Here is a 12,345-nt window from a genome sequence, read left to right as displayed (position 1 = left end):
AACCACAGAGACACGTCCCTCTGCGCTCAGCACCCACTGGCCCCTCCGTGCATGCCGCCTGAGCCAGGCCAGCGGTGACCAGCCCGGCTGCAGCAGGACCCCCAAACCCAGCACCTACTCCACCCAGCCGCCAAGCCTCACCCACCACACGCGCCTCACCCCCCACACGCGCCTCACCCCCACACACGCGCCTCACCCCCACACACGCGCCTCACCCCCACACGCGCCTCACTCCCCACACGCGCCTCACTCCCCACACGCGCCTCACCCCACGCGCCTCACCTCCCCACGCGCCTCACCCCCACACGCGCCTCACTCCCCACACGCGCCTCACCCCCACACGCGCCTCACCTCCCCACGCGCCTCACCCCCCCACGCGCCTCACTCCCCACACACGCCTCACCCCCACACGCGCCTCACCCCCCGCGCCTCACCTCCCCGCGCGCCTCACCCCCGCGCGCCTCACCCCCCCACGCGCCTCACCCCCCCACGCGCCTCACCCCACACGCCTCACCCCATACGCGCCTCAACCCCCCCACGCGCCTCACCCCACACGCGCCTCAACCCCCCCACGCGCCTCACCCCACACGCGCCTCACCCCACACAGCTCCTGCCCTCCTATACGTGTGTCCTTGGAAAAGTTAAATTTCTGTGCCTCCTTAGGGTCGAGAAGACACCGGGGACTAACGCATCTGCATCACAGGACACGTGGCCTGTCCCCACCCCCAGCAAAAACCCTCAGAGGCTCTGGCGTTTTAACTCAGCGGTTTTAACTACCCCACAGCAGAATCACCTGGAAGGGCCGTTAAAGGCAGCCCGTGCTGGACCCACCTGGGTGCTTTCCCATCACTGGTGGGGGTGGGGAGCGGGCCAGTCGGCGCCGACGCCGGGTGCTGTGGGCGCAGGCCCCAGAGCTACCTGAGCGACAGGCCGCCACGCTCCGGGCCCAGGGGTGTCCCCATCCCGCTCTCCGGACCCCGGCCGCGCGGACCGCCCCTGCTCCCCCAGTCCTGCCTCCCCTTCCGCGTACGTTCTGCTCCACCCCGCTCCGGGCCCTCGGAGCCCCGGGCCGCCCCCTCCGCGCACCCGGCCCCGGGCCCTCGGAGCCCCGGGCCGCCCCCTCTGCGCACCCCACCCCGGGCTCATCGGGCGAAGAGCCGCACTCACCGGATACCCCCGGGCGGCGGCGGGAAGCGACTCGGCTGGAAGAGCGGCGAGGCCGCTGGGTCCAAGGAGGAGGCGGGACGGCGGCCTTCTCCCAAAGCCCGCCCTATAACCCGGAGGCCCCGCCCCGCCCCGCCCCCTGGCTCGGAGGCCCCGCCCCCAAACCCGGAGTCCGCGTTCCCCGGGCCCCTCCGCCCGGCCGCGCGGACCCGGACTCTGGTTGGGGGCTCGGGGGCGGGACAGGCCCTGGGGCGGGGCTGGGGGGACCGGCGGGGGAAGGGACGGTTGGGCCGCGCACATCGCCTTCCCCCTCCCCGGGCTGCAGGGCGGGATACCCAGGATTCTTGCGACAAGACCCGCCCTGGGATGGTTCTCTGCCTTGGCGGCTGCAGGGCCGCGGGTAGGCCCGGAGGAGGGGCGTGAGGGCCCGTCTTACCCCGTCGGTGTCGTCCCGGAAATGCTCGGGCGGCCCGGGGCAGTAAAATGGCCCCACGCCCCTCGGGCCGGCCGCGGGCATGCGCTGCAGCGTGCTTTTTTTTTTTTTTCCATCTAAATCCCGGGCCCCGCACACACCTTTTTTTTCTCCTGCAGTAATTTTAAAGCATTCAGCAGACATATTTCACCTGTGAATACTTGAGTCTTTAATCGATAAGGCCTGTTTTCTGAAACATTTCCATAATACCAGCATCACACCTGACAAAGTTAATAATACCCAGCTGTTCAGTTTTCCCCGATGGACTCAAAACTGTCATTTGATGGTTGGCCTGCTCTAGCCAAGGTGGGAGGAGGGATGAGATTTTGGAGGGAGTCTCAGGCGAAGCTCACCTGCAGGGTTTGCTAGGAGCCTGCCCAGGGTCACAGCCAGAATGTGGTCCCACGGAGGGAAGTCCCACGCAGGGGAGGGACCATCAAGTGCAGATGGAGGCCAGATATTTAGCAAGACTCAGTAAACACTGCACTATATTATTTCAACAAAAGACAACCTTGCATGTGAAACACAGAGTTCTCCAGAGTCACAGACACACGTGCACTCTGTTTTTCAGGACATGTGGCCTTCTTGACCCATGTCTGGTTTTGGAGCTCCCCAGGCGCCTGGACTTCAGAGGGCCAGCCATCCTTTGGCCCCTCCTGCCCTCCCCATGGAACAGGGTTCATGTCACCTGTAGCCAGGAATCCTGCTCTCAACTTCTAGACCTGCTCCAGCTACCTGGGACCCAGGAATTCCCACTGGCTCCAAGCCCCTTCCGCTGATGTGCCCAGATCAGCAATCCGAAGAAGAAACGGGTCCAGGAACACGGGCTATCCCTTCCCACAGGGCCACTGGGAAGTCCAGTGGCCTCCCAAGTTGCTATGGAGTTACATTTGTCAAGGCCAGAAATTAGAATGACCCCCTTTTACAACTTGTTCTATTTGCAATTCCTATGAATGCAAATATGCCTTGTGGGCCCCCATTTGTACTCTTGCCATGGGTTCTGTAAATTCTGTGGCTGTCTTGGTTCAGTATAATTATGAGCACAAGAAACATTTCATTTTATTCTTAACTTTACTACAAGAAAAAGAAACCAGCAAAAGCATAGTGATAAATGGCAACTTACAGTTGACCTCCGAGGTAGAGAAAGCACGAGAGTATGTAGCTCTCTTGCAAAGGGGCAGCCGCAGCCAAGCTCCTAAGGACGGCTGCCATGCCAGGATGTGGGGCCCGTTCTCTGGGGCCTCGGCAGGTGGCAGGCAGTGTGCACCAGTCCTGCAAGCTGGCTCGTGCCCAGTTTGCCCCTTGGCTTCCCCGCTCACTGGTGTTTACAGGTGCCCAGAGCACTGGGTGTCCAGAGCCCTGGCCAGATTCCAAGCAGTGAGTAGCTTTTGTGAAGAGCTGCTCTGCCCAAGCTGTAGTTTTTGGATGGAAATGTGAGATATGCAGACACAAAAGATGTTTGCAAATGATACAGTTCCATACAGTGTTAGGGGGTATTATGGACTCAGCTGTGGCTTCAAAATTCACATGTTGAAGCCCTAACCTCCAGTGTGCCTGTATTTGGAGATGGGGCCTATAAGGAGGCAATAAAGGTTAACTAAGGTCATGGAGGGGGGCCCAGCTAGGACTGGTGTCCTAACGAGGAGCCGTGGCCCTGTGATGACCCAGCGAGAAGGTGGCCGTCTACACGCCAGGAAGAATATCCTCGCCAGAAACCAACCCTGCAGGCACCTTGATCTGGGAACTTCCAGCCTCCAGAACCGTGAGAAAATACACTTCTGTTGTTTAAGCTGCTCAGTCCGTGGCGCTTTGTTATGGCACCCTAATCTAAGGCAGGGGATTAATATTTCACAGCAAGCTGATTTTAGGAAAGCTATGAACCTCAGTTTTCTCATCTGTAAAGTGGGGATAGTATCAGTGCTGCCTCACAGGTCCTTGTGAAGCCCTCAGCACACGAACGGGGAGCCCAGTAGGTGTTTGCTGCTGCTAAGTTTATTGTTATCATTAAAGTTCTGACGGGTGAGTCCAGGAACACGAATGGCCCACTGGGGGATGTTTGGGGCACAAGGAAGGCCTGACCCTACCTGCACCTTTCCTCATGTCTGTCCCAGATCCCTGCTGTCACTCTGCCACCACGGCACCCACCCTTGTTCCCAGCCAGTCCTCGTCTTCCCCAAACGGCCTTCAGTTTGGCGGCAGCAGCCCTGGCGCCACCCCCTTCCCTCCTGCCCTCCACGCCCACCCAGTGTCAGGGCCGGTGGGCAGACCTGCTGGGCAGGGGCCCTTGTGACGGGCTGGCCAAGCCCTGCCCTCCCCCCCAGACGGACCCCGCAAAGTGACTGGAGTTTAGGGCCCTCGGCCTCTTCCCACAATGAGCCCACCTGCCCTGCAGTGCCGCTCAGCTGTGCCCTCAGAGCCCCCGGCCTCCTGCCCACCCTGTCCCACACAGGCTCCCTCTGCACGGCCTCCTTCGGCCTCTGCTTGGGAACTGTTGCCCCCGGGGAGTGTCAGGCACGGGTCCTCGGCCTCCTTCCTTGTGATCTCCCAACGCCTCTTAGCCACGTCACTGTGCTATACTAGGGAGGGTATTTTTGCCTCTCACACCCCGCATTCCTCAGGGGACTGTTGGTTCATCCTTGGATTCCCACCGGGAAGAGACCTGGAGATGAGCTTGTCTGGGAGGTGGTCCCAGGAAACCCGCTGGGAGAGTGGGGGCGGTGGGAGCGGGAGGCAGCCGGGGCGCCTGGTGTTCAGTCCTGTCCTGCCGGGGCCTCGGAGATCCCACCCCAAGCCCCTGCCAACTCCTATCCCACCAGGTCTCAAGTGAGGGCTGCTTCCAGGACAACGGAGTCCTGGACCTTCAGGCCAGGTGGGCAGGTGGCTCACGAGGGCAGAGAGACATCCCCGGAGTCCCCGCAGGTCCCAAGGCTGGGCTGCAGGACCTAAGATTTCCAGGCATGCGCTCTGGGCCCCTGTGGTTTCTGTATGGCCCTCGGACCCCCTTTCACGGATGAGGGAACTCCCAAAGGTCAAGGCCACGCCTTGAGAGGCAAAGCCGGGCTTCAGACTCTGTTCTAAGGCCAGTCTCTCCATTCCATCGGTCTGTCTCTTTCAAACACATGACAGTGAGTGGCTGAAGGGCCGCACTCTGATTAACCCAGGGCTCCAGGTGAGAGTTCACCGCTCTATGGATGGTCCGGTGTTTGGTACTAAAGTCATAATATCGCATTTCCAGGTGAAACAGTAAAATTCCAAGGAATGCAATTTGGTCTCTAATGACTCTGAAGCCTTGTCGAGGGCCCTCAGGGATCCCCCCGCGGCTCTCGGATAATCCAGGGCCGGCGCTGCGTCCCCAGCCCGGCCTGCCCTGTTCGGCAGAGGCCGGCCCTGCGCTTCACTCACACGACCCTCGTGGGCTTCTGTGGGGACATCACGGAGACCCAGGAGCGGAAGGGGCTGCAAGGCCGGGGGCTCGGGCCTTTGTGTGCCCAGCTCAGCGCCCTCCTGCCAAGTGCTCGGGAGCTGGGCCTCGGGGGCAGCAGGGAGGAAGAAACGGGCCTGCCCTCCAGGGTGCCCAGCAATGCTGGGTCAGGGGCGTGGGACCTCTCGCCCTGCTGGACGGCCTCCCCATGGCAGGCAGCCTGGGGGTCTTCTCTACCCTACACTGCCGAGGCCCGAGCAGCAGGACTCACCTGCCTAAAATGCAGGCACTCGGGTGCAGCTTGGAGAAGCTGCTGGTTCTCCCTCCAGGCGGGGCATGAGGAGCAATGGTCCAGCTCCCAGGACCCGGCCGGGCAGGGCCACCAGAGGGAGCAGCCACCGAGAAGGCGCCTCGGGGCCCCGGACCTGCAGGGCCCAAAATGACGGAGCCACCGCTAAAAATAGTCCTGCACTTTGAAGAGAAGCTGGCAAATGGAAGAGATCTGGGGTCAGTGAGAGTCTGTCCCCTGAGGCGTGAGATGCAGATGTTCCCTGCCCAGCATCTCCCAAAGGCCATGCCCTGACTTGGAGTCTGGCCCATAAGAAAGACGTATTTGGTCTTTGTCCACTGTTCCTAGCACAGAGCTCCTAAAACCCTTGGAATTAATTTCCTCTGCTGAGAGGGATGAAGGTGTCTTTCCTTATGTTGATGAGGTGACTCTGGGAAACCACCCAAGGATGGGGCTGGATGCCAGTGGAGCCACCGTGTGATCAGAGGCCTGGAACGTGGGTCCCAGCCCCTGACCTTCTAGGAGGGGAGGGGGGCTGGAGGTGGAATCCGTCACCAGTGGCCGTGATGTAGTCAATCACACCCGCGTAAGGAACCCTCCATAGAAACCCCGAAGGAGCGCGTTCAGATGGCGTCTGGGATGGGGAGGCGTGGAGGCTGGGTGGGGGTGCGGGGAGGGCGTGGAAGCTCGGGACCCTTCCCCACACCCTCCCGGCGCGTCTCTTCCATCTGGCTGCTCCTGAGCCACACCTCTTGTCATAAGCCTACAATCCAGTAAGTAAAGTGTTCCTTTGAGTTCTCTGAGCTGCTCTAGCAAGTTAACCAAACCTGAGGAGGGGGCCGTGGGAACCTCTCATCTACAGCTGGTGGGTCAGAAGCGCACGTGACAACCTGGCTTCAACTGGCATCTGAAGTTGGGGGGCGGGCAGACTTGCGGGACTGAGCCCGTAACCTGGGGATCTGATGCCCACACAGCTCTAAACTGTGGTGTACTCTGTAGAGACTAGGCACAGATTTACAGGTGAAGCGTGTGCATCTTTTTCCTCCTGGCGGTGAGTGACAGCTCAGCTCCATGAATCACCTCACTTGCCTTTAACGTTAAAGTCTCTGCTGGGAGAGTTTCAGTTTTGCAAGATGAAGAAGTTCTGGAAATGATGCTGGTGACGGTTGCATGGCAACATGAGCGGACTTAATGCCACTGACCTGTACACTTGAAAGTGGTTAAGATGGTGAAGTTTTATGCTATGTGTACTTTACCGCAATTTTATAATTTTGGAGCCTTTCGTAAACGCACAGGCCCTGATCAGGCCTCACCCACTTTGCAGTTGAGTCCCCTGGTTCTACCATGAGAACAATCTGAATTCAGGGTAGTTGCTGGAGCCTGAGCAGAACCCCAGCTCTCCCACCTCTCTGTACTGAAGCACATAATATTTTATTTAAAATTCCTTTCTTTCTTTTTTTTTTTTTTTTTGCGGTACGCGGGCCTCTCACTGTTGTGGCCTCTCCCGTTGCGGAGCACCGGCTCCGGACGCGCAGGCTCAGCGGCCATGGCTCACGGGCCCAGCCGCTCCGCGGCATGTGGGATCTTCCCGGACCGGGGCACGAACCTGTGTCCCCTGCATCGGCAGGCGGACTCTCAACCACTGCACCACCAGGGAAGCCCCTAAAATCCCTTTCTTTTATTTCTCATCTATATTACAGTGAGGGCAATATATTAATTTATTTAGATCACATGTATAGGTGGGTAATGTGACCTGCAAATCACTAGAGGATATAAACAGGGTGATATAAAACTATTTGTAATATAAAGTGAAGACATTGGGATGGGCAGCATTGAGAACACTGACTTAACTATTTCCCTGGGGGTGATGCTTTGGACGCTCCAAAAACGTATGGCTGTACTACAGCCTCCTATAGTCTAGCCCCTCCTTCCCTGCCTGAGCCCTATAGTCTAACCTGCACTGAAACATTGACTCAGAGATTTCACTTCTTAAAGCTGTCTGTATCAGTTAGCTTTTGCTGCATGAGAAACCACCCTGCCACTGAAAGGCTGTGAACAGCAGTCATGCTTATCCCACGATTCAGTGGTCAGTGCTGGGGCTGGTCTCCTCGGATCCTCACCTGCAAGTCTGCGGTCAGTTCCCGGCCACTTCGGCGGCTGTGCTCTGGGGCCCAGCGACACTGGGCCCATGTCTCTCACCCTCCACGAGACTGGTTCAAGCGCGGAAGCTGTGTGTCTTCTTGAGGCTGAGGCTTGGACAAGGCACCGCATCACATCTGCCACATCCTACTGGTCAAAGCAAGCCACAAGACCCGCCCAATTCAAGGGATGGAGAAGCAACCCCGTTACTTGGTGGAAGCAGCTCCAAAAATCGTGGCCGTTTTTAGGACTCGCCATGTGGGTCCCACCTCATTCCCTCTCCCTGCAGGTCTTTGCTCAAATCCCACTTTATCAGAAGGGCCTTCCTGAGCGCCCCGTATAAAACAGCAGCGCACCACCCACTCTCCCCGCAGACAGCACTCCCCATGCCCTGCTGCTGTGGTTTTCTCCAAGCACTTATCCCCAGATCATATCTACTATGTGAAATAGAAAGCAGACGCCTGGCCGCTCCACGTGTCCCCTCCACGTCCCCTCGAGTACAGAACCATCTCGTCTCTGGGACCATGTCCTCTGGAGGGGAGGAGGGGAAGGAGATTACCCAGCATGCCCCCCTCACCGCCCCCACCCCGAGACCCATGGGGCCTCCTCCCTTCGAATCCTCTTTCCTTTATTATGTGGAGCAATCCTGGGACCACGTTTTGATCCTGAACATCCCCACCAGCCCCCGTTTTACCACATCGGAGATTTTTTCCTGAATGATGCAAGGCTCGGCCTCCGGTGAGTTCCATCTCTTCAAGTCCGATCAGCGGAGAGCCGAGAGGGGCAGTGTGAGCAGTGATGCCAGCCCCCCTCCCACCGAGCCCTATGGCTGGAGCAGGGGTGCCCACAGCCCAGCTGCCCTGCAGGGGTCGTAGTGGCTGTGGCTGGACGTGTCCTCAGCTCACCTTGCGGAAGGTACTGAGAACCGTCTGAAGCTTACTGCTGTCGATGAAAAATTAATCAATAGTCCATCTGGGAAAGAAACAGAAATTTTTATTTGAGCCAACCTGAGGATTACAACCCAGGAGACGGTTTCTCAGAAAACTCTGAGGACTGTCCTGAACAGGGGAGTGGGGAGGCCAGCATATGTGTGATTCTGACGAAGGGCCACATGCAGCCAAGCACACAGCCTGTTAGGAAGTTACCGCTATTCACGCGAGACAGATACCTTAATGGTTTTAGTGCTTTTCTAAGTGTGGGAAGAGGCGAGAATCCAGGTTTGTAACAATTCTCTCCTGAAAATATCGAGCTCTCTGAGGGTCAGTTCTGCCAGTTTTCCCTGAGCCAAAGTGCCTCACCCTGATCTGCGCCCTGAATTCCTTTCAGTGCGTCAAGTCAGCGCCCGTGGTGGTTGATGACTTCATTCTTGTAGGACTGGGTGGTGGGCAACATTCTTTATGTCACAACCCCCTCCTTTTTGTCTTAATTTTGACCAAGGTTTTGTCTTGAGGAGGTATTTCATGACCAATTTATCCCATGGCACTAGGAATGCTCATTCCCAGGTCAGGCGAGGATTTCCTTGATAGGCCACTCAGTGTGCTGTTACTGGACTAGGCCCTGTTAACAGTAGCCCAAAGCCTCTGGGCCACCTGTCCTACTAGTCTGTTATGGTCCAGGAAATGGTTCCCTCTTGTACCTCCTTCCCGTATCTAGAGTTACACTGTTACAATCACTGATCTTACAGAACTATGTATTTGACAATTGTTTTAGGTCACCTAGTCATTATTATTTTTATCGGGTTTGGTAATGCAAGAAACAATAATCTTGTAAAATAGGCAGCATACAAGTAATACAGCTAGTGACATGAATACTGTCCTAAGTAAGTATTTGAGCTAAGAACTTCTTTTAGGTGCAGCCCAGTATCTCCCCAGGTCGTCTGACCAATCTATTCTGCACCAATCATTATCTTTAAGGGAAATGACATAGTGGCCTTGCCCATAAAGTCCACAAAGATGTCTGCACGTACAAGGTGAGTAGTGGGTCATCGTGGCCTCTTAGAGGATACGGAAAGGAATGTTACCTTCTAAGGAGTTCCATGGCTGTCGCCAGAAGGAGGAAAATGGATTTCTGTGGCTGAGCAGATATTTCTGCCATTGGGGAGGTCAGGTGACACCCAATGCAGACACCCATGCACACTAGTGGGGAGGGAGGAGGCCAAGGGGCAGAGAAGAAGTTTATGTTTAATTTTTTCTTATCTTGCTTTAAAATACGAATTTTATTTCGTCACCACCCTGTGTAAAATCGTGTAAGACCGTGGTCATCACACTGTGAAACGTGTCTTAGGAGGACTCATGAGTTTCGTTCTCTTCCCCAGAAACACAAGCTTGTTTCTGTCACACAGACACCACGAATTAGGTCACTGATCAGGTTTCCTCGCACTCTCGGCAGCTGGAAAGCCCTGACTAAACTGCGCTCCAGCTTTAGAAGCGGATAGTTTCTTTCCCTGCAGGCAGTGTCGGCGCCAACCGCGTTCCTGCTCATCTTCCGAGCGCCCTCCTCTGCCCTGACTCACCCACGCATATTTTAATTGTACTATTTTTCTAAGCTGCCTTGAACTCTTCTGTCAACTCGGTGAGGACAAATGCATTTAAACGTTATAAAAAGGGAGGGGCAAGCTCACTGTCTCCATGTAACGGGCTGCTGGCGGGTTCCCTCCGTGATGGTGGGGATCCAACGTCTTCCGCTTCCAGCCCGCCCCGGGGGAGGAGGGAGGGAGGGACAGCCTGAGCCCCGACTCCCCTTGCAGGCGTGCCTCAGGAGGGGCAGCTACCACGTCCACTGGAGCTCTGTCCACTTGACTGGGCTCTGTGGCCACTGCCCGGCTGCCAAGGACGCTGGGAACTCTGCGTCCTTCAGACAGCCACGTGCCCGGGTACAATTTGGGAGTTCTATGACTTAGGAGAGAAGGGGACAAAGGGAAGGAAATGGCAGATAACTCAGTCTTACGCTCCTTACTGTGAGATACTAGAAAATACATGTTTTCTCCGCCCCAACTCCTGGCACAGAGCCCCTGAACCCTTGCAATTTCCTAAATGATAAGAACACTGGAAGCATCTTTTCTTTACTGAGGCGACTCTCGGGGGCTCCTGGTGGGGTTGGTCACCAGAAAGACGAGGCCAGGAGAAGCTTCCGATTCTCAGCTCTTCTCCCGCCACCCACCACCCTCCAGAGAGAGGAGAGGGGCCACGAATGGAGTTAATAATGGATCACGCGTATATGAAGAAGGCGCAAAACACCCCAACAGGACAGGGTCCAGGGGCTGAGCACATCCACACCGGGAGGGTGGCACCCCCCAAGTCCATGGGACAGAAGCTCCTGTGCTCAGACCCTCCCAGGCCTCGCCCTACGTACTCTGGCTGTTCATCTGTTTCCTTTATCACATCCTTTAATAAACTGATAAATGTAGGTGAGTGTTTCCCTGAGTTCCGTGAGCTGCTCTAGCAAATGGATTGAACCCAAGGAGGGGGTCGTGGGAGCCTCTGCTTTGTAGCCACGTCAGACAGAAGTTGGTAACCTGGGGACCCTGCTTGGGATTGGCACCCGGGGGGCAGTCCTGTGGGGCTGAGCCCTCAATCTGTGGGGTCTGACACCAGCTCCGGGCAGCAGTGTCAGAATTTGGTTAAATTGCAGGACACTCAGCTGGTGTCACAGAGAATCGCTTGGTGTGGGGACCAGCCCCCCGACATCTAGTGACCAGAAGTGCCCTGTTCTGTGTGGACGTGAAGGAGCCTCACTGGAGAGACAGACCCAGGCGGGAGCACTGGGTACTTTTCTTATACACTTGCCTGTGGCTTCTGGAGGATTCTGGAATCCCTTCTGGAGACAGGATTCAGGACAAAGACAGGCGCTGCCTCGCAGATGAACCAGAATTCTCAAGTGCAGCTTAGTCACCGGGCCAGCCAAGCCCTGGGCCACGGGGAGGAAGGTGTTTCCTAGCTCGACCTGGGCGAGGACGGGCTGTGCTCCAGGCCCTGCCTGCTCTTCTGCCTGCGGGGCTGTTTTCAGGGAAGCCAGGCCGAGCCCTGGGGACCCTGCAGGCTCCCACCTGGCGAGGGGGACAGCAGAGAAGCAGCCGAGGGCCAAGCCGGCTGCAGAGCCCGGACTCTGCTGTGGACGCCCTGGCCCTGGGGTCGGAGGTGGGGGTGGAGGAGAAACAACGGGGACCCAGCAAAGGGGCAGGAGTGGGAGTGTCACTCCAGTTAGGAGATAATAAGGCAGGTCCACGTCCCCTCAGGGCCGGTCCCCTCCACCTTGGGTCCTCACGAATGGCCCCAGGCAGGGGACAGAGTCCAGAGACGAAACACATTTCTCCCCTCTGTGGGCAATCAGACTGCAGAGCCGGCACCAGGCTGGGGGGCTGGTCCTGCCTCTGGCAGGCAGGTGGGCACGGGGCGGGGTCTGGCTCCGGGGCTGCGTCGCCCCTCGAGGCGGGGTTGCTGGTTCTTCGTGACCCCTAAGCAGGTCTGGGGAGAAGGGCCGCCTCACGCTCGGGATGGAGAGGACACCAGGAGAGAGGCCACCCCAAGGCGGAGCGGGGCCCGGGGGCAGCCTGCTGCCCAGACCAGCCCCAGAGCGAGTCTGGGAGCCCTGCCGGCTCTGAGTTGGTGGGCTGTTCTGCAGGCAGGGGTGTCCGAGGTCCTTGTTCCTGGGATCTGAGGACAACGATGCCCACTCAGCCCCCTGGTTTATAAATGGGTAAAATCATGGGCCCGGGGGAGGGGGGTTAAGTGACCCACACGCGGGGCAGGGGCAGGGAGGGTGCGTGCAGGTAGCATCTAGTGAGCAAGGAACCCGCTCCTCACGGCTCCTCCTACTACTCCCCAGGGAGGTTGGGACGCTGAGGGCGGGACAGAGAGGAAG

The 12,345-nt window shown here is 57.7% G+C and overlaps 1 protein-coding gene across 3 annotated transcripts in view; it reads right to left on the bottom strand.

Annotated features, from left to right (window-relative positions):
• SLC41A3 (solute carrier family 41 member 3) overlaps positions 1-11,636 on the bottom strand; it is an 87,466-nt gene extending 75,830 nt beyond the window's left edge. Inside the window, exon 1 of one of the 3 annotated variants that reach the window (XM_081247204.1) lies at positions 7,467-11,636. The gene's annotated coding sequence lies outside the window, so the exon portion shown is untranslated. Of the gene's footprint in view, positions 1-831; positions 969-1,167; positions 1,253-7,466 lie in introns of those variants that run through there. The other 2 variants (XM_081247203.1, XM_081247205.1) reach the window with 2 other exon arrangements.
• Positions 11,637-12,345: the final 709 nt, after the last annotated feature.

This window comes from Mesoplodon bidens (assembly GCF_964165515.1).
Source record: "Mesoplodon bidens genome assembly, chromosome: 10".
NCBI lineage: Eukaryota > Metazoa > Chordata > Mammalia > Artiodactyla > Ziphiidae > Mesoplodon > Mesoplodon bidens.
Note: the sequence above shows the minus strand (reverse complement) of the source record. Positions and strands in the feature narration are given on the sequence as shown.